The sequence below is a fragment of the Antechinus flavipes genome, chromosome 3 (genome assembly GCF_016432865.1).
Source record: "Antechinus flavipes isolate AdamAnt ecotype Samford, QLD, Australia chromosome 3, AdamAnt_v2, whole genome shotgun sequence".
In the NCBI taxonomy this organism is placed as follows: Eukaryota; Metazoa; Chordata; class Mammalia; order Dasyuromorphia; family Dasyuridae; genus Antechinus; species Antechinus flavipes.
This window is the reverse complement of record NC_067400.1, coordinates 157,497,183-157,523,483: the sequence shown is the minus strand read 5'-3', so window position 1 is coordinate 157,523,483 and position 26,301 is coordinate 157,497,183. Positions and strand designations below refer to the sequence as shown.

Here is a 26,301-nt window from a genome sequence, read left to right as displayed (position 1 = left end):
TAATACTGGAGTTTTTTTACTATCTAAGATGGCAAATGTCAATAGAAATTGTTCACATAAATAAAATATTTGGGGAGTACCCCTTGTAATTTTTAATTTTTATTGAACTAAATACAAAATATGAAAAAATAGAATAGAAAAAAGAAATACAGAAAAAAAAAGAGGGAAAGACATTGCCATGTGCCTAGCAGAACATAAGGGAGGATTCAAAATATATAACAAATTTCCATTTCAAGATAGCATATATAATAACAGAAGAAATTATATTCATGAGTATCCATGGACATGAGTGTCTATCTTTTCTTTGCATTTTGTAGCTTATTCTTTTGTTCTCTGCTTTGCATTTTTTAACTTTATTCATTTTTCCCCTTTCATACTCCCCTCCTCACCCAAGAACACGCACACACATGTATGTATGTATGTATGTATATGTATATATGCACACACATATATTGCTATAGACCACACATATATGTACACATAACATGCACAGGCCTACATACATACATGCCCACATATACTCAAACATAAATGTATACATATGCATTTATCCATGTGTAAATATGTATCTAAAACAATATTAATATGGATAACAAAATATAAATTTGTTTGACTAAGATCAATAATTATTATCTTTACATTAAAAAAAATTCTATTCTTGATCCTTGAGATAGTGTTTCCAATATATCTTTTTTTTTTTTCCTTTCCCTGCTAACTCTTCTACCTTAATTCTGTTCTTAACTCCCCCCCACCCATGGATCACTCCCTGATCTTTTCCCCCAACACTTTCCATTTCTCTTTATCTCATTCCCATTAATCTAAACATCTTATCCCACTCCAATTAATCTAAGTACCTATCTTTCTATACCCCACCTTATCCTACTCCTTCTCCCCTTTTTTTTAATAGATTTTGGAGGGGGGTGTGTGTGTGTGTGTGTGTGTGTGTGTGTGTGTGTGTAATGTTCCTTATTTAACTCATTCCCAACATGAGGAGGTTTTCAGAACTATGAGCCCTGTTCAATTCTCTGTATCAGTTCTTCTCTGCACCTCATTATATAAGATAATTACTGTTTTTACCTTTCCTCAATAGTATTCCTTTTTAGAATCATATCATACTCAACTTTGCCTCAGTCTTCCTTTTGAATTATCAATTACTGATGTCAATCTTAAATATATGGTACACATTTCTAGGCACAACACATAAATGATTTGACCATGTTGAGTTCCTTAAAATTAACCATTGATATTGGCTCTTATATTTTAAATTTTCTATTAATTTCAGGTTGGGTTGAGACAAAGTCCTAAAAATCTGCAAGTTTGTTGAATGTCCTTTTTCATTCAATATTATGGATATTTATTTCTGGATATGATATTTTTGGCACAGGCTTAGTTCTTTTCATTGTCAGTATATATTATTTCAGGACCTATGGATCTTTTTATTGTGGTAGCAAAGTTTTATACAATTCTAATTGTAGCTCCAGCACAGTGTAATTGAGTTATGTTTATTTTTTTATTTCTTGAAAAATTTTCTCTATGCCTGGTGTTTTTTAAATTTGACAATAATATCCCTATGTGTTTTACACAAAGGATCTCTTGAAGGTGATGATCAGTGAATTTTTTTTTATTTCTATTTTCCCCTCCTGTTCTATTACTCCAGGATAATTTTCATTGATTATTTCTTGCATTATTGTGTCAAGGTACTTTTTTTGTTCACAGATTATTAGGTAATTCTTTTATTTTCTCTTCTTGATCTGTTCTTCAGATCTTTTGTTTTTTCTTATAAGATGTTTCATATTCTGTCCTATTTTTTTTTCATTCTTTATATTCTGTTTTGTTATTTCTTGGTCCCTATAGCTTCATTGGTTTCCCCTTGCCCAATTACAATTTTCAAAAGAATTATTTTTCTTCTCTGTTATCTCCTTTTCTGGTTGGTTAACTTTTTTTCATAATCTTGCAAATTTTGGGGGGGATTTGTGTTTGTTTGTTTAAGGGAGTATTGTTTTTGTTTTTCCTCAAACTCTCTCACTTTATGTTCTGAGTTCTTCTATATACTCTTTCTGGGCAGTTAGCCATTAAACTTTATTCTTTGGGGTAGAAGAAAAATTCTTTTACTTCACTATCTTCCTCTGAAAATGAACACTGATATTCTCTATTTCCATCATAAATTTCGATGATTGGGCTCTTTTCTCCTTAACCTGTTCATTTAAAAAAAAAAAAAAAAAAGAACTATTAGTGTAACCATATCTAATCATGACATAGGGGGATGGTCCCTCTAGCTTCACTTCAGCTTTCCCTCTGACCTAGACCCCCAAACCAAAAACTCCACTCCTGCAAGTGCCCCCAATGCCCTGCCCCACTGTTTCTGACTCACTGGATGTGCTGGGTCCTTATTGCCCAGAGCTATATCTTTCTAACAGCCAGGCCTAGTGTAGCTAATCAGCAAAGGTTCCCTCACTTTTCCCAGACTCAGACCCCTAACTCCTCATGTAGTCCCAAGGTAAAAGTTTCTGTGGATCCCAAACCAGCTTTTCCAGTTAGTGTTTCCATGGAGCTAGCCTGGAGGTGTTTGCACTTTACATGGATTAATTCCCAGCCCAAAGTTTTTCTTTAAGTTATTTCAGGTTATCCAGGGATAACTCCCTCTTCTTTGCTTTTTTACCAGTCTATAATAGTTCCAATGCAGAAATTTGTTCTGTTTATGGGGGAAATCGGGAGAGCTTATAATTTTCTAAGATACTCTGCCATTTTCCCAATCCCTTAATATTTTTAAGAGCATAAAAGAATTCTGAGACCAAAAAGTCTGAGAACCCTTGGTCTATAAGGGGTAAGGAACAGAGGAAAGCTCAGAGGTCCAAAGAAGAAATAAATTCAATCTAGGTTCATTACTGTAAAACTGTATAATCAACTGAGTTTTATTCATGCACAGAATCTACTAGGATCTATGTAATTACAAATATAAAAACTTTTTGAAGGGAATAGCATGGAAAGTCCTGTTCATCTTTTTTTTTTCTTTTTTCTTTTTCTAATTTATTTATTGTGCTAAATACAAAATAAGGAAAAAATAAAAAAAAGAAAGACAGAAAAGGAAAATAAAAAAGAAGAACAGAACAGAACATTGTCATGTGTCAAGAGAATACCAGGGAGGATTCAAAGTATATAACAATAAATTTCCAATTCAAGAAAATATCTGTAATAATAGAAGAGATTACATTCATGAGCATCCATCTTTGCTTCCTTGTAGGTTGTTCTTTTGTTCTTTGCTCCATACATTTTTTTTTTACTTTGTGCTTTTTTTTTTCACTCTATCATCCCACCCACCTCCCCCAATCAGGCTATAATTAAGCACAGATATATATATATGTATATGGTATATACATACACACACATATGCATATATATTCAAACCTATCCACAGATCACCCATGTATACATGTATCTATATACACCCATACATAGAACAAAATGTATACATATCTACATATACTCATGCACATATGTATATGTGTGTATACATATGTGCATGATATATGTAAATATAAAAATACACACATTTACTCATATGTAAATATGCACCTAAAACAATATTAGTATGGCTGACATATAATGTAGATGTCTTTCTTGATCGAATCTTTAAATTTGACTTTGTCTAAGATCAATGATTATAAGTCCTACATTTTTTCTAATAAATTCTACTCCTAATTCTTGCGGCAGTATTTGTGCATCTCTTCTTTCCTATACCTGCTAACTCTTCTACTTCAATTCTGCTCCTTAACTTCCTTGCTATTACTTGACCTCCCCCTACTCATGGATTCCTCCTTTGCTTTCTTTCCCTAACTTTTGCTTTTCCCTCATCCCATCCCTCCTCCCTTCTTTCTTTATAGATTTTGGAGAGTGCTATATCTTTCATGGTATATGTGTAATATTGCCTATTATGTGAGTAGGTTTTCAGAACTATGAGTCCTTCTTCCCCTTCTAATGCCTCTGTCTATTCTTCTGCTACTCTTCATTAACATAATCACTATTTTTCCTGCATTCACCCATCTTTAATAGAAATATCTTGCAGATCTGAAATCCTTCCTAAAGTAGGATCTTCATCATTTTTCATGCCCCTTCTTCAGTTTCAGATGTGTAAAAGGCATTGTATTATCTGTATTTCAATGATCCCTACTCCATCTATTATCAGGATCAGGTTCTGAAAAAAAAAATAAGTACAAAAGTTAAAAATAATTGCTTGGGAATTCTCAAGTAAACAGTACTTATCATTCAGTCATATCTGACTCTCTGTGACCCCATTTGGGTTTTGGTTTTGTTTGTTTTTTTTTTTTCCAAAGATACTGGAGTGATCTGGCATTTGTTTTTTCTCCAGATCATTTTACAGAAACAAATAGGGTTAAATGGCTTATCCAGGGTCATACAGCTTGGAACCAGAACTAAGGAAGACCCAACTCCAGGTTCCATTGTACCACTCAGTTGCCCAAACAGTTCTTAGTTAATTCTTTTACAATAATGGCTTTGAATCTCCCAGGCTCTAGATATTTTAATTTTTTTTTCATTCTTATTTGCACTTGAGATTTTTTTTTATTTTTAATGTATTAAAAAATGAAATGAAAAACACAAAAATGAGTTAATTATTTCCACTGAAGAACAATCTTTTTATGCTATTACCATAGAGTTTCCAGCTCTAATACCATCCTTGGGAATACCATAGCTGATAATGGACACTTCTAGCTATTTGAAGGAGGAATCTCCAGCTGGAACAAATGGTCAACTCAAGTAGATAACATATTGTGTGTACCCAAAGATATTACCTTCAAATAGTTAGACTTGGTTATCTAATGGATTTTGGATATAGCAGGTTTATTAATCTACTAGAACAGCTATATATCGCCATTACATTGAATTTTAAATAACATTATTTATTATGTATAACCAATTATATTACCTTTAAGTAATACTTTTATAGCTCTGAGATATATCTCTTCAGCTATTAAAAATATATATTTAACTGATTAGGGAACCTTATTGCTGTACCTAATTTTCATATGTTCAGTTTTTATTATTATTATTATTTAAGGATGACCTCAGTAATATATGGAGATTTTTTACCTTATACATACAGATCAGTCTTGCTGATAGCTACTCATAAAGGATGAATAAAGATATAGTTACACATGATGATTTTTCTTTTCTAATGCTCAAATGTGTTCAACTCTTAATTATTCTGTTAATGAAAAGCAAGATTTTTTATTCAAAATATAATTATGTCATATTTATTAAATGGCATGGCAGGGTGAAAAAAAATGATCTCAGAGCCAGGAAAAGTTGGATTCAAATCTCTTCCCTTACTGTCTGTGATAATCATATTGAATGCTTGATCATGGTGCAGATTAATTAACCTGCATTTCCACAGCAGTTGCCTACAAAATAACAGTTGTGAATACTAGGCTGGAAGTATTGCTACAGAAAAGATTCTTGGTTGAGGAATCTAGACTATCTCCATCAGACATCCCCCTATCTTTAGGTCACCAATATTTTTGAGACATAGCAGAAAAAAACCATGAAAGATGCATCACTTGACTTTGATCTTAAAAAAAATATGTAAAGTTTTGAAAATCAGTGATATAGGGCATTTCATGCAAAACAAGAAAAGGTGTGGATCACTTTCTGGGCCTAGAAAATAGTTTCAGGGAATATCTTAGAATAGCAGTAAACAAATTATCAAATGTGCTATGTTTGGAATGAGGAGGTAAGAAAAGCCAGAAGTGGGGTAATATACTATGAAATTAGGATAAATTTTGGGAATGATAAAATTGTATAAATATAATTCAAAAATGATAAGCAGCTCAAAAATATTGTGTATAAATAAACTTCTAGCAACCATTTTGCCTTTAACAAACAAAAAGCATGTTACTACAATATGATCAAAACTGACTTGCTCATGCTACTGAGGTAGTCCCAAAAAACAATGAAATCAAATTAGAGCAACAGGAAAAATAAAAAAATTTTGAATAAAGCACCTAAAATTATTCAGGCCTTATGTAAGCAAAAAATAACTTAACTTCTTGGTAAAAAGACAGATTTTTTTTAAATTTTGAAGTTTTTGTAAGTATTTACATCTATATATCCATGGAATCATGATCATCTATGTAAGCATTTTTTTTCCTTTGGTACAGATCATATCCCACCATTCCCATTTCTCATCTTTCATGAACTTTGTCTCTATCTTCCTCAAAATCCATATAAAGGACCCATTCAAAATGTTCCATGCTTTGTTCTGGACTTTTTAGCATTACATGGTACCAAGAAAGATGTTGGATATTCCTTTTATCCCTTGTACTTTCTATTTAATCAAACTATATTCATATGAAATCATTGTGATAGTAAACATTTTGAGGAAAACCATGAAAATATTTTATTCTCTAGTGTCTTATTTTCTCATTGCCACAATCCATCTATACCACCTTAATCTCATATAACACTTATATGTGTCTTCCTATGAATACTCTCTAAGGAAAATATCCAACACCCAGATCTTTTATTTTTTTTTTTTTTTTTTTTTTTTTTTAGTTTTTTTATTTAATAATTACATTATATTGACACTCATTTCTGTTCCGATTTTTTTCCCCTCCCTCCCTCCACCCCCTCCCCTAGATGGCAAGCAGTCCTTTATATGTTGGATATGTTGCAGTATATCCTAGATACAATATATGTTTGCAGAACCGAACAGTTCTCTTGTTGCGTAGGGAGAATTGGATTCAGAAGGTATAAATAATCCGGGAAGAAAAACAAAAATGCAGATAGTTCACATTCGTTTCCCAGTGTTCTTTCTTTGGGTGTAGCTGCTTTTGTCCGTCATTTATCAATTGAAACTCAGGTCTCTTTGTCAAAGAAATCCACTTCCATCAAAATATGTCCTCATACAATATCGTTGTCGAAGTGTATAATGATCTCCTGGTTCTGCTCATTTCACTTAGCATCAGTTCATGAAGGTCTCTCCAAGCCTCTCTGTATTCATCCTGCTGGTCATTTCTTACAGAACAATAATATTCCATAACATTCATATACCACAATTTACCCAGCCATTCTCCAATTGATGGGCATCCATTCATTTTCCAGTTTCTAGCCACTACAAACAGGGCTGCTACAAACATTTTGGCACATACAGGTCCCTTTCCCTTCTTTAGTATTTCTTTGGGATATAAGCCCAATAGAAACACTGCTGGATCAAAGGATATGCACATTTTGATAATTTTTTGGGCATAATTCCAGATTGCTCTCCAGAATGGTTGGATTCGTTCACAACTCCACCAACAATGCATTAGTGTCCCAGTTTTCCCGCATCCCCTCCAACATTCATCATTATTTTTTCCTGTCATCTTAGCCAATCTGACAGGTGTGTAGTGGTATCTCAGAGTTGTCTTAATTTGCATTTCTCTGATCAATAATGATTTGGAACACTCTTTCATATGAGTGGTAATAGTTTCAATCTCATCCTCTGAAAATTGTCTGTTCATATCCTTTGACCATTTATCAATTGGAGAATGGCTTGATTTCTTATAAATTTGAGTCAGTTCTCTATATAGTTTGGAAATGAGGCCTTTATCAGAACCTTTAACTGTGAAAATGTTTTCCCAGTTTGTTGCTTCCCTTCTAATCTTGTTTGCATTAGTTTTATTTGTACAAAGGCTTTTTAATTTGATGTAATCGAAATTTTCTATTCTGTGATCAGTAATGGTCTCTAGTTCATCTTTGGTCACAAATTTCTTTCTCCTCCACAAGTCTGAGAGATAAACTATTCTATGTTCCTCTAATTTATTTATAGTCTCGTTCTTTATGCCTAGGTCATAGACCCATTTTGATTTTATCTTGGTATATGGTGTTAAGTGTGGGTCCATGCCTAATTTCTGCCATACTAATTTCCAATTATCCCAGCAGTTTTTATCAAATATTGAATTCTTTTCCCAGAAGTTAGGGGCTTTGGGTTTGTCAAACACTAGATTGCTATAATTGACTATTCTGTCTTGTGAGCCTAGCCTTTTCCACTGATCCACTAATCTATTTCTTAGCCAATACCAAATGGTTTTGGTGACTGCTGCTTTATAATATAATTTTAGATCAGGTACAGCTAGGCCACCTTCATTTGATTTTTTTTTCATTAGTTCCCTTGAGATTCTCGACTTTTTATTGTTCCATATGAATTTTGTTGTTATTTTTTCTAGATCAATAAAATATTTTCTTGGAAGTCTGATTGGTATAGCACTAAATAAATAGATTAGTTTAGGGAGTATTGTCATCTTTATTATGTTCGCTCGGCCGATCCAAGAGCACTTAATATTTTTCCAATTATTTAAGTCTGACTTTATTTGTGTGGAGACTTTTTTATAATTTTGCTCATATAATTCCTGACTTTCCTTTGGTAGATAGATTCCCAAATATTTTATGGTATCAACAGTTATTCTGAATGGAATTTCTCTTTGTATCTCTTGCTGTTGGGTTTTGTTGGTGATGTATAAAAATGCTGAGGATTTATGGGGATTTATTTTGTAGCCAGCTACTTTGCTAAAATTATGAATTATTTCCAATAGCTTTTTGGTAGAATCTCTGGGGTTCTCTAGGTATACCATCATATCATCTGCAAAGAGTGATAGTTTGGTTTCCTCATTGCCTACTCTAATTCCTTTTATATCTTTCTCGACTCTTATTGCCGAGGCTAGTGTTTCTAATACGATATTAAATAATAATGGTGATAGTGGGCAACCTTGCTTCACTCCAGATCTTACTGGGAAAGGTTCCAGTTTTTCCCCATTGCATATGATGCTTACTGATGGTTTTAAATATATGCTCCTGACTATTTTAAGGAAAAGTCCATTTATTCCTATGCTCTCAAGTGTTTTTATTAGGAATGGATGTTGGATTTTATCAAATGCTTTTTCTGCATCTATTGAGATGATCATGTGGTTTTTGTTTGTTTGGTTATTGATATAGTCAATTATGCTAATAGTTTTCCTAATATTGAACCAGCCCTGCATTCCTGGTATAAATCCTACTTGGTCATAGTGTATTATCCTGGGGATGATTTTCTGTAATCTTTTTGCTAATATTTTATTTAAGATTTTAGCATCAATATTCATTAGGGAGATTGGTCTATAATTTTCTTTCTCTGTTTTCAGCCTACCTGGTTTAGGTATCAGTACCATATCTGTGTCATAAAAGGAGTTTGGTAGGACTCCTTCAATCCCTATTTTTTCAAATAGTTTATATAACATTGGAGTTAATTGTTCTTTAAATGTTTGGTAGAATTCACATGTAAATCCATCTGGTCCTGGGGATTTTTTCTTAGGGAGTTGATTGATAGTTTGTTCTATTTCTTTTTCTGAGATGGGACTGTTTAGGATATTTACTTCTTCCTCTGTTAGTTTGGGCAAGCTGTATTTTTGGAGGTATTTTTCTATTTCATTTAAGTTGTCGAATTTATTGGCATAAAGTTGGGCAAAGTAACTCCTAATTATTGCTCTAATTTCCTCTTCGTTAGTGGTGAGTTCTCCCTTTTCATTTTTAAGACTAACAATTTGATTTTCCTCTTTCCTTTTTTTAATCAGATTTACTAAGGGTTTGTCTATTTTGTTGGTTTTTTCATAGAACCAACTCTTAGTTTTATTAATCAATTCAATAGTTTTTTTACTTTCAATTTTATTGATCTCACCTTTTACTTTTAGAATTTCAAGTTTAGTGTTTGACTGGGGGTTTTTAATTTGTTCCTTTTCTAGCATTTTTAATTGCAAACCCAATTCATTGACCTTCTCTTTCTCTATTTTATACAAATAGGCCTCTAGAGATATGAAATTTCCCCTTATTACCGCTTTGGCTGCATCCCATACATTTTGGTATGATGTCTCATTATTATCGTTTTCTTGGGTGAAGTTATTAATTATGTCTATGATTTGCTGTTTTACCCAATCATTCTTTAGTATGAGATTATTTAGTTTCCAATTATTTTTTGGTCTACTTCCCCCTGCTTTTTTGTTGAATGTAATTTTCATTGCATCGTGGTCTGAAAAGGATGCATTTACTATTTCTGCCTTACTACATTTGAGTTTGAGGTTTTTATGTCCTAATATATGGTCAATTTTTGTATAGGTTCCATGAACTGCTGAAAAGAAAGTGTATTCCTTTCTGTCTCCATTACATTTTCTCCAGAGATCTATCATATCTAGCTTTTCTAGTATTCTGTTTACCTCTTTAACTTCTTTCTTATTTATTTTCTGGTTTGATTTATCTAATTCTGAGAGTGCAAGGTTAAGATCTCCCACTATTATAGTTTTACTGTCTATTTCTTCTTGCAGCTCTCTTAGTTTCTCTTTTAAGAATTTAGATGCTACCCCACTTGGTGCATATATGTTTAATATAGATAGTGCTTCATTATCCATGCTACCCTTTAGCAAGATATAGTGTCCTTCCTTATCTCTTTTAATTAGGTCAATTTTTGCTTTAGCTTGATCTGAGATCAGGATGGCTACCCCTGCTTTTTTGACTTCACCTGAAGCATAGTAGATTTTGCTCCAACCTTTTACCTTTAACCTGCATGTATCTCCCCGCTTCAGGTGTGTTTCCTGTAAACAACATATTGTAGGATTCTGGCTTTTAATCCATTCTGCTAACCGCTTCCTCTTTATGGGGGAGTTTACCCCGTTCACATTTATGGTTAGAATGACCAATTCTGTATTACTTGCCATCTTGTTAACCCCGGTTTATGCTTTCCTCCCTTCTTTCCCCTTTCCCCCCCTTCCAAGTATTAAGCTTGTGAGCACCCCTTGTTTCTCACAGCCCTCCCTTTTTAGTGTCCCTCCCCCCGCCTTAGAGTTCCTCCCCCTATCTTACCCCTTTCCCTCCCAGTTCCCGTATTCCCTTCCGCTTAGCTTATTCCTTCCCTTTCCACTTTTCCCTTCTCACTTTTCAATGAGATGGGAGAAGTTTCACCATAGATTGAATATGTCTTAAGATTTTTCACTTAAAGCCAATTCTGAAGGCAGTAAGATACTCACTATATTCATCCCCCTCCATTCTTTCTCTCAGATATAATAGGTTTCCTATGCCTCTTCATGAGATGTACTACCCCCACTTTACCCTTTTTCTGGTACAATGTCCTTTCCACATCAATTTCTAGAACAAGGTATACATGTATTCTTTATGCATCTATATAGTCAAAATATAGTTCCCAAGATTAATCTTTACCTTTTTAGATTTCTCTTGAGTTCTATATTTGTAGATCAAACTTTTTGTTAAGTTCTGGTTTTTTCATCAGAAATAGATGAAATTCGCTTACTTCGTTGAATGTCCATCTTCTTCCCTGGAAAAAGATGCTCATTCTCGCTGGGTAAGTTATTTTTGGTTGCATACCAAGTTCCTTAGCCTTTCGGAATATCATATTCCAGGCCCTTCGATCTTTTAATGTGGATGCTGCCAGATCCTGGGTGATCCTTATTGTGGCTCCTTGATACTTGAATTGGGTTTTTCTAGCCGCTTGCAATATTTTTTCTTTCATCTGAGGGTTCTGGCATTTGGCCACTATATTCCTTGGTGTTTTGATTTTAGGATCCCTTTCAGTGGGTGATCGATGAATCCTTTCAATGTTTATTTTTTCCTCTGTTCCTATGACTTCTGGGCAGTTCTCTTTGATAATTTCCTGGAAGACAGTGTCCAGGCTCTTTTTTTCATCATGTTTTTCTGGGAGTCCAATGATTCTCAGATTGTCTCTCCTGGATCTGTTTTCCAGGTCTGTTGTCTTCCCCAGAAGGTATTTCACATTTTTCTCCATTGTTTGATTTTTTTGGATTTGCTTGACTGATTCTTCTTGTCTCCTCGAGTCATTCAATTCCACTTGTTCAATTCTGATTTTCAGTGAAGTATTCTCTTCACTCACTTTTTTAAAATCTTTCTCTAATTGTCCAATTGAGTTCTTTTGTTCTGTGGAATTTTTTTCCATTTCGCCAATTTTGTTTTCCAGTTCACTAATCCTATTTTTCAAGGATTTTACTTCTTTATCCACTCTCTCTTTAACTGACTTCTCCAGGCTCTTTTGCCAAGCCTCCCTCTCCTTTTCCCAAGCTTCCTTCTCCTTTTGCCAAGCCTCACTCTGCTTTCCCCATTTTTCTTCTAGCTCCCTTGTGAGAGCCTTTTTAATCACTTCTATGAGGTTCATCTGTGCTGAGGAACAGACGATCTCCTCCTTTGGGGAATCACCTGGGGACTGCCTGTTTTTAGTCTCCTCAGGATTTAGAGTCTGCTCTCTATCTGTGTAGAAGCTGTCTAGGGTTAAAGTCCTCTTCAGCTTCTTGCTCATTCTGTCTATTAATCAGAGACAAACTACCAAAGAAAAACAGAAAAAACTGGAGTCTTTCTTTGGGGGGGGGGCTGGGTGTGTTATCGAGCTTCCTCTACAGACTGCAGGTGGCAGCAGGGAGGCACTAGCAGGACTGTGCTGCGCCTGCGCTCTGAGATCCCAAAGCGTGCTGAGTCACTGAGGGGGGGGAAGGGGGGGGCGGCCAGGTCCTGAGAGACTCCAGCTGTTTGCGGTTGTGTTCTTCAGCCCCGGTGTTTTTAGCTTCTCTGCTGGGCTGTTGACTTGCTGCAGGTTCCAAACCTGTAGCGAAGCTCTCCCCGCAGAGACAGCTGCGATCACTCCCCACCCCCTCTCCAGTCTGCTCCCGTGCTCTCACTGCCGCTGCCCGCCGCCTGCGCCCGATCTAAAACCGCCCCAGCCCTCCAGTAAAGACAGACCTTTCTTGGCGGATCTCAAGGATGGCTTCTCTTGGTAACTTTTTGTGGGTTTTTTTCAGTCAAGCATTGATTCAGAGGCTTGTAATGAAGTGGATAGTGAGAGAAAGCGCGGAGCTTATGCAACTGTGAGCCTCCTCTCCGCCATCTTAACCGGAAGTCCCACCCAGATCTTTTAAACAACAGAGAACACAAGACACCTATGTATTAGCCTTCACTCTCACTACATGACTGGTCCATCTCAATTTCCAGTTATTTCTCTCTTTGATGATATCTTTAACAACAGTTCTGATATTAAATTCTTCATTAGTAATGCCCTACAATCTCTTTATTACTACCAGGCATCTGTCCATGTCCTTTGGGTGACCTGAAACTTTTATTGTTTCATAGACTATTATATGAAAATATTCAAAATTTCTAATTTGCATATGCTAAGACACTTGCTAGCTATGTGATCTTACAAGTCATTTCACTTCCGTGCAATGTAGTTTCATCATATGTTAAAATGGAGTAATAACTAATAATATTTATCATTAAGTTGTTGTGAACAATGTACTTGATATTTATTAATAAAAGGACAGGAATAAGCATTTATATGGCACCAACTATGTATTATGCAATGTATGCTGATTTTTTTTTTTTACAATTATTATCTTTTTGACCCTTAAACCAACGCTGAGAAGTAGCGGCCATTATTATTGCTATTTTGCAAATGAAGCAAACAGATTTACATATTATAGCACATTATGGTATATTATGTAAGTATCTGAGGAAAGATTTGAACTCAGGTCTTCCTGACTCCAGGACCAGTACTATGTCCACTGTACCACTAGCTACCTCTCAATATGTAAATATGAGTTATTATGAGCAAGAATGAGAATTCAAATTTATGATCCTGAATACTCTATAAAACAAATAAGTTTTTGCCAGTAAGAAAACTGCATATGTTTTTTCATAGGAGAGCAAAATCATAATGACATGATATCCTATGAAAATTATCTAGCATATTTCTATACCTTTTAACTCAGCAATGCCACTGGTAATCCCATATCCCAAAGAGATCAAAGGGAAAGGAAAAGCACTTATACATACAAAAATATTTATAACAGCTTTTTCTATGGTCACAAATAATTGAAAATGGTAGGGATGCCTATTTGTTGGGGGAATACCTAATAATTTGTGGTATATGATTGTGATAGAATATAATTGTGCTATATGAAATGGTGAGCAGGATGGTTTTTGAAAGGCCTGGGAAGATGTATGAACTGATGCAAAGTTAAGGAAGCAAAACCATGAGAACACTGCATATCATAACAGCAATACTGTACGGATGTTGAATTATGGAAAATTAGCTACTCTGATAAGACAATGATCCAAGACAATTTCAAAGGACCAATGATGAAACACTCTATCAACCTTCAGAAAAGGAACTGATGAACTCTGAGTGCAGATAGAAGCATATTTTTTCACTTTCTTTGTTTTGTTTTGTTTTGCTTTGCTTTGCTTTGCTTTTCTACAATATGGCTAATATGGAAACCTATTTAGTATTTTTTCAAACATACAATTCATAGCATATTTCTTTATAGATGGGAGAGGAGCAAAAGGGAGAAAAGAATATGGATCTCAAAATTGTAAAAAAAAAAAAGTTAAAAATAAACGAATAATGATTTTTTAAACTACTTAGTTTAGTTCAAATTATCAATACATCAATATGATCAATATATCAAATTATATTTAAACATAATTTAGTTCTCATTATCCAGGAGACCTGTCTTAATCCCTTTAACTGCTAGTATCTCTCATCCCTTCCTCCCTCACCAAGAAAAAAAATTGCCTTATATGAATTTTGTTCATTTGTCTGTGCTTGTTCTCTCTCCCAAATAGAGTGATTTCCTTTAAGACAAGGATTTATTTTTGTCATTGGCTTCCCACTGCCTACTATTATAGTGCATGGCACATAGTAGGTCTTTAATGCATTTTGTTACTAAATTGAAACAAACTCTTCCTACTGCCCTAGTTTCACAGGGACTTATTTCCAGGGATAAAAACTAGTTCTTCCCATCAAAGAACCTAGTCTACTTCATTTTGGGGAAGGGGAAAAAAAGTCTCCATATAGATTGATTCAGTTTTAATCTAGTTCCTAGGATGAGGAATGAGAACACTATTTAATGTGATATTCACCTCATAACATCCAATGGCCTGTCAGATATGAAATCCAAACCTTTCTCTCAAAGAGCTGGAAAACCTGTTTGTATATTGCTTCTCAGTGTGCTGAATTGTATCCATGAATGCTGGGAGAGCTAATTTTCCCCCACCATGTTTCAGCACATTTCTCTCAAAAAGGAGTTTTATCTTACACGCTAACCCAAAGATCCATTTTAATAGGTACTTTTTTTTCCCCTTACAGAACTGACTAGACTGATTTGCAAGGCCTAAATCTAAATCTGTCTTTAATGAGTGAATGTCCTCCCAAGCAAATGCTCAATAGTTCATGGCCCTTTTTATTATAGAGGAAAATGCCATAGTTCCCACATCAGTGCTCCAGGCAAACTTCAGCATCTAGAAATCAGGAGAGAAAAATCACTACAAAGTGGAGACATATAGATGTTCAACTTCAATCATAACAACAGGAAATAATGAATATCCTCAAGTGGCTGCCTGCTTCATTCTAAAGCTCTTAAATTGTTTCTCATTTTTTATATATAAGTTGGTTTGGATTTTAATGTTGTAAACATATAACCAAACATTACCATAATCTTGTGCATTTATTAGCAGAATTTTTTCTATGAAAGATATTTTGGTAGGATTTGCATTTAGGAAATAATTCATATTTTTTCAGTCTTCTGAGTATTTTTGCCAATATAGTTGTATTTCTTTTCCAAAAATTTCCAATTAAAATTAAGAATTAAGTTGAACAAAGAGAAGTATACAATTCAAAAAGCATAAATGAATTGCTTATTATGTGCTACAAATGGTATTAACCTCTAGACAGCAAGAGTTGTTTCTTTGGCAGATAACTTAGCCAAGGATTATTAAAACTTAAAAGAATCTTAAATATCATTTATTTCAACACCTTTTTACATACCTAGAAACTGAAACCCATAAGGAAGGCAAGGAGGATGGAAGGAAGGAAGGGAGGGAGGGAGAAAAGAAAGGAAGGAAGGAAGGGAGACAGGAAGAAGGAAGGAGGGAAACAAGGAAGGAATGAAGGAAGGAAGGAAGGAAGAATTATTTGTTAAGTTTTTAACATGTGCCAAAAACACTCTCCTGAGTGCCGGGAATACAAATAAAGGTGAAAGGAAAGAGTGCACTCAAGGAGATTAGTTTCTAATGGAGGAAGACAACACATACCAAAAAAGATGAAAAACTGGGGGGAGGAGAAAAGTGGGGTAGGGAAGAAGAAGGCACTTGTCATGGAGTCATAGTTTTAAAGTTCAGAAAGTCAAAAACAGAGTCAGAAAGGGACTAAGGATTGACCGACTTTGGTTTCCTCCACAAAATTGAAGCCCCAAGAAAAATTCATTAATTGGGGAAAGGGGTAGACTAGAGAAGGTATACTCCAGGATGAAAAAGGATCAAAATGATTAGATATTCCCAGGTTAAAGTATTCATAAGTACTGGGGAGAATTCCTTGATGAGATAGCAGCAGTTATATTTTTTAAGCCTAAAAAGTCAAGATGAAGACTAGAGAAGTAGAAGTTAGCTGGCCTGGACCCATCATGATGATTAGTTTAACAAGAAGAATATTGGAGAGAGTGATTCACTTTCACATAAAAACTAACATTGATCACTAAAGCAGACAAACTGGGAGTATGAGTAAAATAGGCTAAAGAGACAAATGATTTTATTATGTAGCAGTATGCTATTATAACAAAATTAGAAATATATATTAACTTTTTTGTGATTGATAACCTCAGCTTCAAGTTACACCATGATATACTGCAGATCAACATAGGAGAGTTTTAATAAATAACTTCCTTTTAAAATATATATTATACAAAATATGAGAAAAAATTTCTTTATTTGAAGAGAAAAAAGCTGAAAATACTGATGGTGTTGAAAATCTACATTTAAATAACCAATATGCGGTATAATGGCAAGATGGATGGCAAAAACGTAATATTAGTATCAAATGATTTGGGAAATGAAATGGCTATGGACTATAATTTTGAAAAGCCTCTTTTTGTATTCAGTAGAATGAGTACAACTAGGGGATCAACAATACTAGAATAGAACAATGTTTAAAATCTGGCATTTGCTATAAATATGATGAACAAATGTATTCTCCAACAATATTTGACAAAAAGTATAAAAATGCCTTAGAGCTTGGACACAGTATATTGCACGATCCATTGTCACAGTAGAACATTATTTAAAAAAAAAAAAAAAGTAAAACTATCAAGGATACTCCTAAAGAAAGATGACTTTCTTAAATGACTGATTGGCATCCTGAAGTCAATGCTTTGTGGAAAGAACACAATACCAATATTAATTGTTCTTTTGAGTTATATGGTTATGATAGAATCAATAAAAGAAAACTCTTAAAGATCTGTTGAAAAACATTTCAAGATAACACTAATGTCTATTATGGGGACTAGAAATCTGGAATACCCCATCATTTAATTAAAGGTGCCCCTCCAAAAAATAAATATGTAGCGATAGATGAAGAACAAAAGGATATCAGAAATTCTAGATTTCTTGAAACAGCAATTGAAAAAAATCAAAATTATATTGTAATAGCAAGAAATCAAAGCAGTTCATAGCACAAAATAAACAATTTGACATCAATCAAAAACTTTACTACAAAAATGGAGAGTCAAAGACATTGTAAGAGAGAGAGAGAAGTCCTAAAGAAAAAGGACATGGAAAATTTTCAGGAACCTCTGGTCTCAAGAAATTTAAACACAATGAAAATGAAAGTTACATTAAAAGAGAAAATAGAAAGTTTATATGCACCATTTTATGATGAATGACAAAATCGCTATTTCAAGAGTAGATATTGACATTTTATCTTCTTTACAAATGTAAGAAATGGTGTGGCTAAATAAAATACAGAATTATTGTCTCAAAACTTCACAGTGGTGCTCATTTCAGGAATACACATGCTAAAATTGGAGTAAAACAGGGATTTGGCATGACTTCTTTGCAAGAATGATACTCAAATTCATGAAGTATTCCATATTTTTTAAATAAAAGATAATTTTTAAAAACTTAAGAATTGTATATATCTACTACCAAGACCTTTTTACTAAATTTCAATCAAATGTAATTTTAATCTCATTTTTGTTAACAAAAGGCATCAAAAAGTAAAAGTAGATATGAGTAACAATGATGGCTCCAAATATTCAACATTTTAAGTTGAATGCAAAGCATTCAAGTTTTCTTCTATACTCCACACACAAAAATCCATAAACAAAAGAAAACAATAGGATATGAAAACAAAATAACAAAGATAATAAGTCTGGGAGTTTTTTATTTCTCAGTCTCAGGATTTGTTATTTCCTTGCTATTGTTCACAGACCAAATAATTTTTGAAAACATAACATTTGCACTGTCTTTATCAATTTGAAAGTCTTTGATTTACTCATGGCTTGTTCAAGTATTATAGATAAACAAAAAGACACAAATTTATTGAGTCCTTGATAAAATTATTCTCTAAAAACGTCACCAGTACCATGATATAAAAAAGTTGATATGAAACAGAGGAAAATTCAGAAAGATAGCTTTAGTCCCCTCTAAGTCAGTCTAACCTCAACTCCATTATCATAGTTCTTAAATAAAACTTGCTGTTTGCTGAATGTGTGGTAGTGAGGTAAATGTAGGCAAGGATTGGAGCGGGGAGGGAGAGAGATCAGAGTTGCTTGGCTGAAGGATGAAGAACAGGAGAGAGACTTCAGGCTCCAGACTCCAGAGTCCAGAATTGATCTTTGGCAAACCTTATGCCAGTTTGTCTGCCTCCTTCACTTTTCTCCCTAAAGACCAAGGACTTTGACTGATCCTGACTGACTGATCTTGAGGCCCTCCAGAGAGCTAGCCCGGACATTATAGATAACATTAAATTGTATTACTCTACTGAAAAGCAAATTTTAAAAATACTCTATCTGCAGTGTTATCAAAATGTCAGTCAAACTACAGAAGTACAAAATTCTTAATATGTATCAACAGAAACTGAAGGTACAGACTTGACTCCAGAAGCACTGAATGCCCAGGATGATTACAAATCCTTTGAATTTCTCCAGGAAAGAAATATCAAACATTAGGATTATAAAGGGAGGAAAAATTAAAGATGACTTTCTTAAATGACTGATTGGCATCCTGAAGTCAATGCTTTGTGGAAAGAACATAATACCAATATTAATTGTTCTTTTGAATGACAACATATCTTGAAATGATCCAAGCAAAAGCCATGTAATTTTTTAAATCAATATATTTTGTTGCAGTTGATTAACAGTCCTTGCTGCTGATGATAAGGAAAGTCGACTTCTTTACTAGTCAGAAAAAGTATTGAAAAAGGGAATTATCTTTCATATGAGCTTAATGGCTCACAGAACCAAAGAATTTTTAAACTAAAGAATTGTAGAAGGAAACAGTGATTTTCTATTCCAGTTCTCTTATTTTAAAGACAAGGAAACTGAAGGCCAGAGATTTGAAATGACTTTTCATTGGTCATTTAATTAGTTCTTATTGGTAATGTCAGGAATAAATGAATGAATGAATGAATGAACAAAAAAAAAGCCTTTAGCAAATTCTGGTTAGATGCAAAGTACTGGGAAATGATATGGAAAAACAAGGGAGCTCTTGGTCTCAAGGAGATCATATTTGAATTAAGAGCAATACAATTAGAACTGTTTCCATTAAGTTTGAAGCCATAATTCTTTCTTCTCTATGATGAGATACTTCAAGACAGTTTAACAATTCTTACTCACACCAAATTCTGCCTTGCCTGCATTTAGGGAATAATCAAGCCTAGTAATAATTGATTACAAGAAAATTCAGTAAGAGAAGTAGTTCATAAACTGCTAAGATTTAAAGCTTGAAGGGATCATAGAGAAGCAAACAAACTTTCTCATTTTAAAGGTGAGAAATTAGAGAAAGGATGTGAATTATCTTAGGTCAAATACCAAGTTGCAGAATTAGAGTTGGAGCTAAAATTTTCTGATTCAAAATACGGTTCTCAATTCCATTGCACTATCAGGGGTCCTCAAACTTTTTAAATAGGGGGCCAGTTCACTGTCCCTCAGACTGTTGGAGGGCCGGATTATAGTAAAAACAAAAACTTTGCTTTGTGGGCCTTTAAATAAAGAAACTTCATATCCCTGGGTGAGGGAAATAAACGTCCTCAGCTGCTGCAACTGGCCCGTGGGCTGTAGTTTGAGGACCCCTGCATGACTGTACTCTTGAAAATGGAGCCCAAAAAGGAAATTCAAATAAAACCAATCCAATGAGAGACAGACAGACAGGGACAAGCAGAAACACAAAGAGAGGGGGAAGGAGAGGAAAGGAGAGAAGAGGAGAGGAGAGGAGAGAAAAGGAGAGGAGAGGAAAGAAGAAAAGAGAGGAGAGAAGAGGAGAGAAGAGAAAAGAGTGAGAGAGACAGATAGAGAGAGAGGGAGGGAGAGAACATAGGAAGAAAGACAAGGACAAAGGGAAACAGAGAAAAAAGGGGGCAGGGGCAGTAAGGAGAAAGATAGAAAGACAGACAGAAAAAGACAGAAACAGAGAGAACCTAAAAAACTGTCAGCTATATAGGACAAAATAAAACCCCCAATTGTTTACAATTCCCCTCTTTTTCTTTGTAAATATAGGACCACGGGGAAAGCAGGTGAACAAACCTTGAGCCTCAAGAGATTCTAATACAGCTAACAGCAAAGTCAAAGAGTCTGACCATCTAATAGGACAAGCAAATACTTTGATAACCTTTCCAGTGGGTACTGGGAATCTTAAGTTTTTACTAAACCAGAAATGTAAGCATATTTCTGTTCCCTGGACAACAATCTTCTCCATACTTTCTGTGAGCTAGAAAATCTCTTAAGGTGTTGTAAATCACCTGGCCCATGACCATTTATAACTTCCATCATGTACTCTGAGAGAACACAATTTAGCTTCCCTTTTATTCATTTGATCATGTCTTTGAGAATCTGCACACTTGAGTAAGTTTCCACTTCTATGCCAAAAACGAGTGACAAAAGTATAAGTATCCTAAAGAAGCCCTGATCACCTTTGAATTTCTGAATTAGTCCATAAACTGACTCAGTCTAGATCAATGAGAATAAAAGGTACAGGATATACAGTTACCTTATTTCTAGAACCTCTTAAAGTATCAATTTTCAGATAATGCTAATCATTAAGAATTCATGTTCCCCCAAATATTTTATCTTCCATAGGATTATCTATGCCCTGATGGTAGGTAGGAATCTTAGGATCATAATTTTAGAACTCCAAGGGATCTTAGAATTCATACAATCCAGTTTCCTCAATTTACAGATGAAGAACTTGAAACCTGAGAAGTTAAGTGACTTCCCAACCTCATACTAATAAATAGCAAATTTGGAATTTGAACCCAAATCTTCTGATGCTATATTCAGTGCTATTCCCATCATACTATGCTATCTCTTTAGTTGTACCAATAACCAAGCAGCTATAGAAATTTGTCTCTATTTTTATTTCAGAAGATTCCTTTCTACTCTGGCAATGTTACTGAATTATTTATTATTTATGTACCATTGTTATCAAGCATCCAAGATTTTACCAGTGAAGAGACTCATCTTACTGATGCAAAGTGTGAACTCTCTCTGACTTTTCAGAATGTATTCACATGTTACTATGGTCTCTTGGTCATAGACGTCATTAGGATTCTCCCTGACCTTTGTGTAACTACTTCACCAGTGAATAAAATATAACCATATGAATTTGTTCATCAAATCCAAACTAAATAAAGAAAAGATGGATATAGTCCTTATGTTTAGAATTTCTGCATTTCCATTTGCCAGATGGATCACACAAACTCTAGTCACCTCTCCAGGTTCTCTAGGGACTTCACAATGAAAAAGCTTCATCAACTTAGAGTTCAAAAATACCTCAGAAGCCATCCAGTACCCTATTTTATAGATGAGGTACCAGAGGCCCAGAGAAATTACTATAAAATATTCCCAATGAAGGAATTTTTTTTTGTTTGACTGTGCATATTTGTTACCAAAATTTTACCTTTTTTCCCAAACAAATGACTGAGAAGGAAAGAAAATATATTTCAGTAATTTTGAAAAGTAAAATTTGGTTTAAAAAAAGATTAAAAAGCTTGTTCAAGGTCACACACACAGTAAGCATCAAAGATGACATTTGATCTAATTTTCTCTGATTCCAGGGCCCAGTGCTTTTTCTCCTGTTACACACTATAATGATTCTTCTCAGAAAAAAAAAAAAAGTTATATTACTCATTCTAGGGAACTACATTTCTCAATTGTCCTTTACTTTAGCCCTATCTCTTTTTGTCACGCTGAAGTTTGATATTCTCTCCTTTTCTCATTGTAAATAATTCACTTCAGAAATGCAGAATCACGAAATTGAGCTTCCATACATAAAAGTTATGAATGTTAATAGAAGATGAATCTTGCATCATTTTAACCTTCTTGAACTTGGTGTCTTAGATTCCTCAGTTTCTTCTTTCTGGATTTCTGCCCTATCAAATGCCCAACCTCTGAATAATAAAAGGGCAAGGAGAGAAGCCATCATCTATAAGGACAAATTGGCTACTGGGACTTTGAAGTCAATATTTTATGTGCAAAACAAAAGAAGGTCAATTTGGGAGAGAGATAAAAAATCTTTCCAGCATGATCACCTGAGACAATTTAAGCTTAAGCTTGTTTTTATAATACCCAGCATGGCCCCAAGTCCACATGGCATTTAATAAAAGCTATTTGATGAAAATGAAAACTGCCAATTCATTCTTCTTTGTCTCTAGACTCCTTTAAATCCTTTGAACTACTGAACCAGACACATAAAGGAAAATACTAATGTTAGGCTAATAAACTCAGCATAATCTTGCACTATGAATAAAAGTACAATGTTAAAGGGAAGCCTTTCACCTTATTTCCATAGCATCTAGAAAGATTAAAGGTTACCTTATATATAAAGATATATAGGTAAGTATGTATGTATATTATGTATTTTAATATTCATAATTACATCAAATCAATTCAACAACCTTTTTCAACTGCTAAGTATACACTGGGCACTGGGAACACAAAAACAAAAATGAGAACAGTTCTTACTGTCAAGAAGCTTACATTCCATTGGTGGGAATCATACCCAGATAGGTCAGTAAAAATATAGAAAAAGTACTTTCAAGGAGAGGATAATCAACTAAATTACATGTGTTGATTTGAGGTGTACAAATCACTTTCTTCACAACATTCCTAGGAATTAGGCAACTTTACTATTTCTTCATTTTAAACTAGGGAAATAAAACTCAAGAATTTAAGTGATTTGTTCATGGTCACATGGCTAGTAAGTACTAGAAGGAAGTTTTTGAAGCACGGTGTTCTTTCTACAGCACTATATAATTAAAATGATCCAATTACACTATTTCATATATTCAAAAGAATTTTCATAAGGCAAAGGACTCTCATGTATACAAATATTTACAGCAGTTTAGAATTAGAAATTTAGGATATGCCCATCAATTGGAAAATGGTTGAACAAGTTGTGGTATATGAATGTAATAAAGTAGCATTTTGACTTACATGAACATTGTACACAGCAATAGCAACAGTGTGTGGTGGTCAGATTTGTTAGATTTACCTCTTCTCAGCTATACAACGATCTAAGACAATTCCAAAGGTCTCATGTTGGAAAAGCCTATCTGTATCCAGAGAAAGAACTGTGGAGTCTGAATAAAAACAAAGCATATTATTTTCACTTTTTTTTCGGTGGGGGGGGGGCAGTTCTTTCTAGTGGTTTTCTCCTTTTGTTCTGATTCTTCTTTCACAACATGACTAATGTGAAAATGTTTAATATGATTGTACATATATACCCTATATCAGATTGCTTGCCATCTTGGGGAGGTGGGTAGGGAGGGAGAAAAAACTTGCAATCCAAAATCTTATAAAAATGAATGTTGAAAACTATCTTTACATGTGATTGGAAAAGATAAAATATTACTTAGTGGAGAAAAATAAAAGACTTTTGGCCACAATTCAGATTTCTTCCTAATATTTGTAATGTAGATTTATTCTATAGATTAGTTACTAAATATTAAAATTGCCTTGAATATCTAATACACAAAAAATAAAACAAACATCCCCTCAGTTACTCTTTAGCACTTAAATGCAGCTAATCTATACAGTGCATAAAAGAAACATTTCAAAAAATAAAAATAGATGAGAGAAGAAAATAATTATTTAGCCATATCTCCCCTTACCTACTCACACAAAGAAAATTATTTCTGAAGAGACAAAGTGATGTATTCTAAGCATCCAGAACAGAATTTCTACTTTCCTTTACTTTCCATTCATGCCAGAATTAGCCATGCATATGCTTTGTAAATAAAAAAGATATAATAATAAAAAATTTTAAATTTAAAAAATTTAAAGAAAAAGACTTGGTTCTTCTAAGTGCTTCAGTGATCCACGGCAATCCCAATAAACTTTGGATAAATTATGCTATCTGTATCCAGAAAAAGAACTATGAAGAATGAATGTAAATCAACACATGCTTTTTTTGTTCTGATTTTTCTCTCCCAACATAATTCATAAAGAAATGTATATTTTAAGTTATTATACATGTGTAACCAGAAAAAATAAAACAATTAATAAAGAAAAAAGTCCCTCCCTGATGTGTAGTCTTTCCCTATTAGAAGGCAAGGGCCTTGAGATCAGAACCTTTATTTTTATATTTTTATTCCTAGAACTTAGTACAATGTTGAGTGGTTTTTTAGTCAAGTTTGATAATGAAGAATAGGAAAAATAAGGGACAAGTAACTTAAGGGTTAGAGCTGGATTAAAGGAAGATTTATTTTTAAAGAGGGGAGGGAGACCTATGCATATTTGTATTGTAAGTGGAAAAAGCCTATCAAAAAGGAAGATATTAAAAATGAATTTGGGCAGTTAGGTGGAGCTTGGTCTGGGCTCAAGAAAAGCTGAGCTCAAATCAAGCCTCAGACTCTAACTAGCTGTATGACCCTGAGCAAATCACTTAACCTCTTTGCTTCAATCTCTTCATCTGTAAAATAAGAAAATAATAGCTCCTGCCTCCCAGGGTTATTGTGAGGACCAAAAGAGGAAAATAATTATAAAGCATTTGAAGATGGAGGTAATACAATGAAATAGATGAGACAAGAGGGGATTACTGTCTCCTCATTAGTTTTTGTACTTCCTTTACCTACTTTACCAGGTCTTATTTGACCTAATCTATTTTTAAGGTGTTATTTCCTTCAATAATTTTTTGTGTCTCCTTTACTTGCTTTTCATAATTTTCTTGCATCAGTCTCATTTCTCTTCCCAATTTTTTCTCTACCTCTCTTACTGGATTTTCAAAATCCCTTTCAAGCATTCCCATGGCCTGAGAGTAACTCATATTTTTATTGGAGACTTTGAATATAGGAGTTTTGACTTTGTTATCTTCTTTTGAATGTGTGTTTTAATCTTCCTTGTAGCTTTTTATGGTCATTTTTTTCCCTCTTTTTGCTAATTTTCCCAGCCTATGAGTTGACTTTTAACTTTCTATTAAAATAGGTCTCTGCTTCCAGGGAGGAGGTTATACTATCCCAAAGTTCTAGGATTTTGTGCAGCTGTTTTCAGAGATACTTCCAGAGACCTGTATCTTCCAAGGTGGTATGATTTAGAGAAGTGCATTTACTCCTCTCCTAGCCTGTGTTCTGGTTTGTGAGCAACCACAATCTTTTCAGCTCTGGAATTTTGAGGAGGATCCCCATTCTACTGTTGCTGCAAACTCTGGTGTGCTAATGCTCCTCTTCACCTTGTCACCTAGTATTGCAACCCAGATCCAAGTATGGATAAAACAATAGCCCCTGCAATCTCCTTGTGACCATTTGTCATTTACCATCTGTGGGCTGAAATTTTCAAAATCTGGCCCTTCAGTGGCTCCCAGGGACATTTCTGGTTTGTTGGGATTGTGCTAGTTCAGCTATACTGCATTCTCACCTAGGTAAATCAAACCTTTCCTACCAACCTTTTAAATTGTCTTTGGTGTCTGTGGGCTGAGAGATCTGGAAAACCACCAATACTGCCACTGATTCAGTTACCTTGAAGCTTCTTCCGAGTTTGCTAAGACCTGGGCTGCCTAGTGAATTCTGCAGTGCAACAGACATTTCTTGCCCACCTTCCAAGTTGTCCTGAACTGGAAAATTGTGTCACTTTGTCTTTTTGTGAGTTCTAAAGTTCTAAATTTTGTTTAACATTATTATTTAAAGGTATTTGAAGGAATCTGAGGAAGAGCTCAGGAGATTCCCTGCCTTTATTCCACCATCTTGGTTCCCTCTCTCCCAGAGTATCATCAAATACATAAGTGAAA

The 26,301-nt window shown here is 34.3% G+C and overlaps 1 non-coding gene and 1 pseudogene across 1 annotated transcript; one reads left to right on the top strand and one right to left on the bottom strand.

Annotated features, from left to right (window-relative positions):
* LOC127557081 (HLA class II histocompatibility antigen, DR beta 4 chain-like) overlaps positions 1–26,098 on the bottom strand; it is a 184,097-nt pseudogene extending 157,999 nt beyond the window's left edge.
* On the top strand, positions 17,856–17,960 carry LOC127558467 (U6 spliceosomal RNA). The gene has a single exon (XR_007952853.1). It is a non-coding gene; the product is annotated as a U6 spliceosomal RNA (small nuclear RNA).
* Positions 26,099–26,301: the final 203 nt, after the last annotated feature.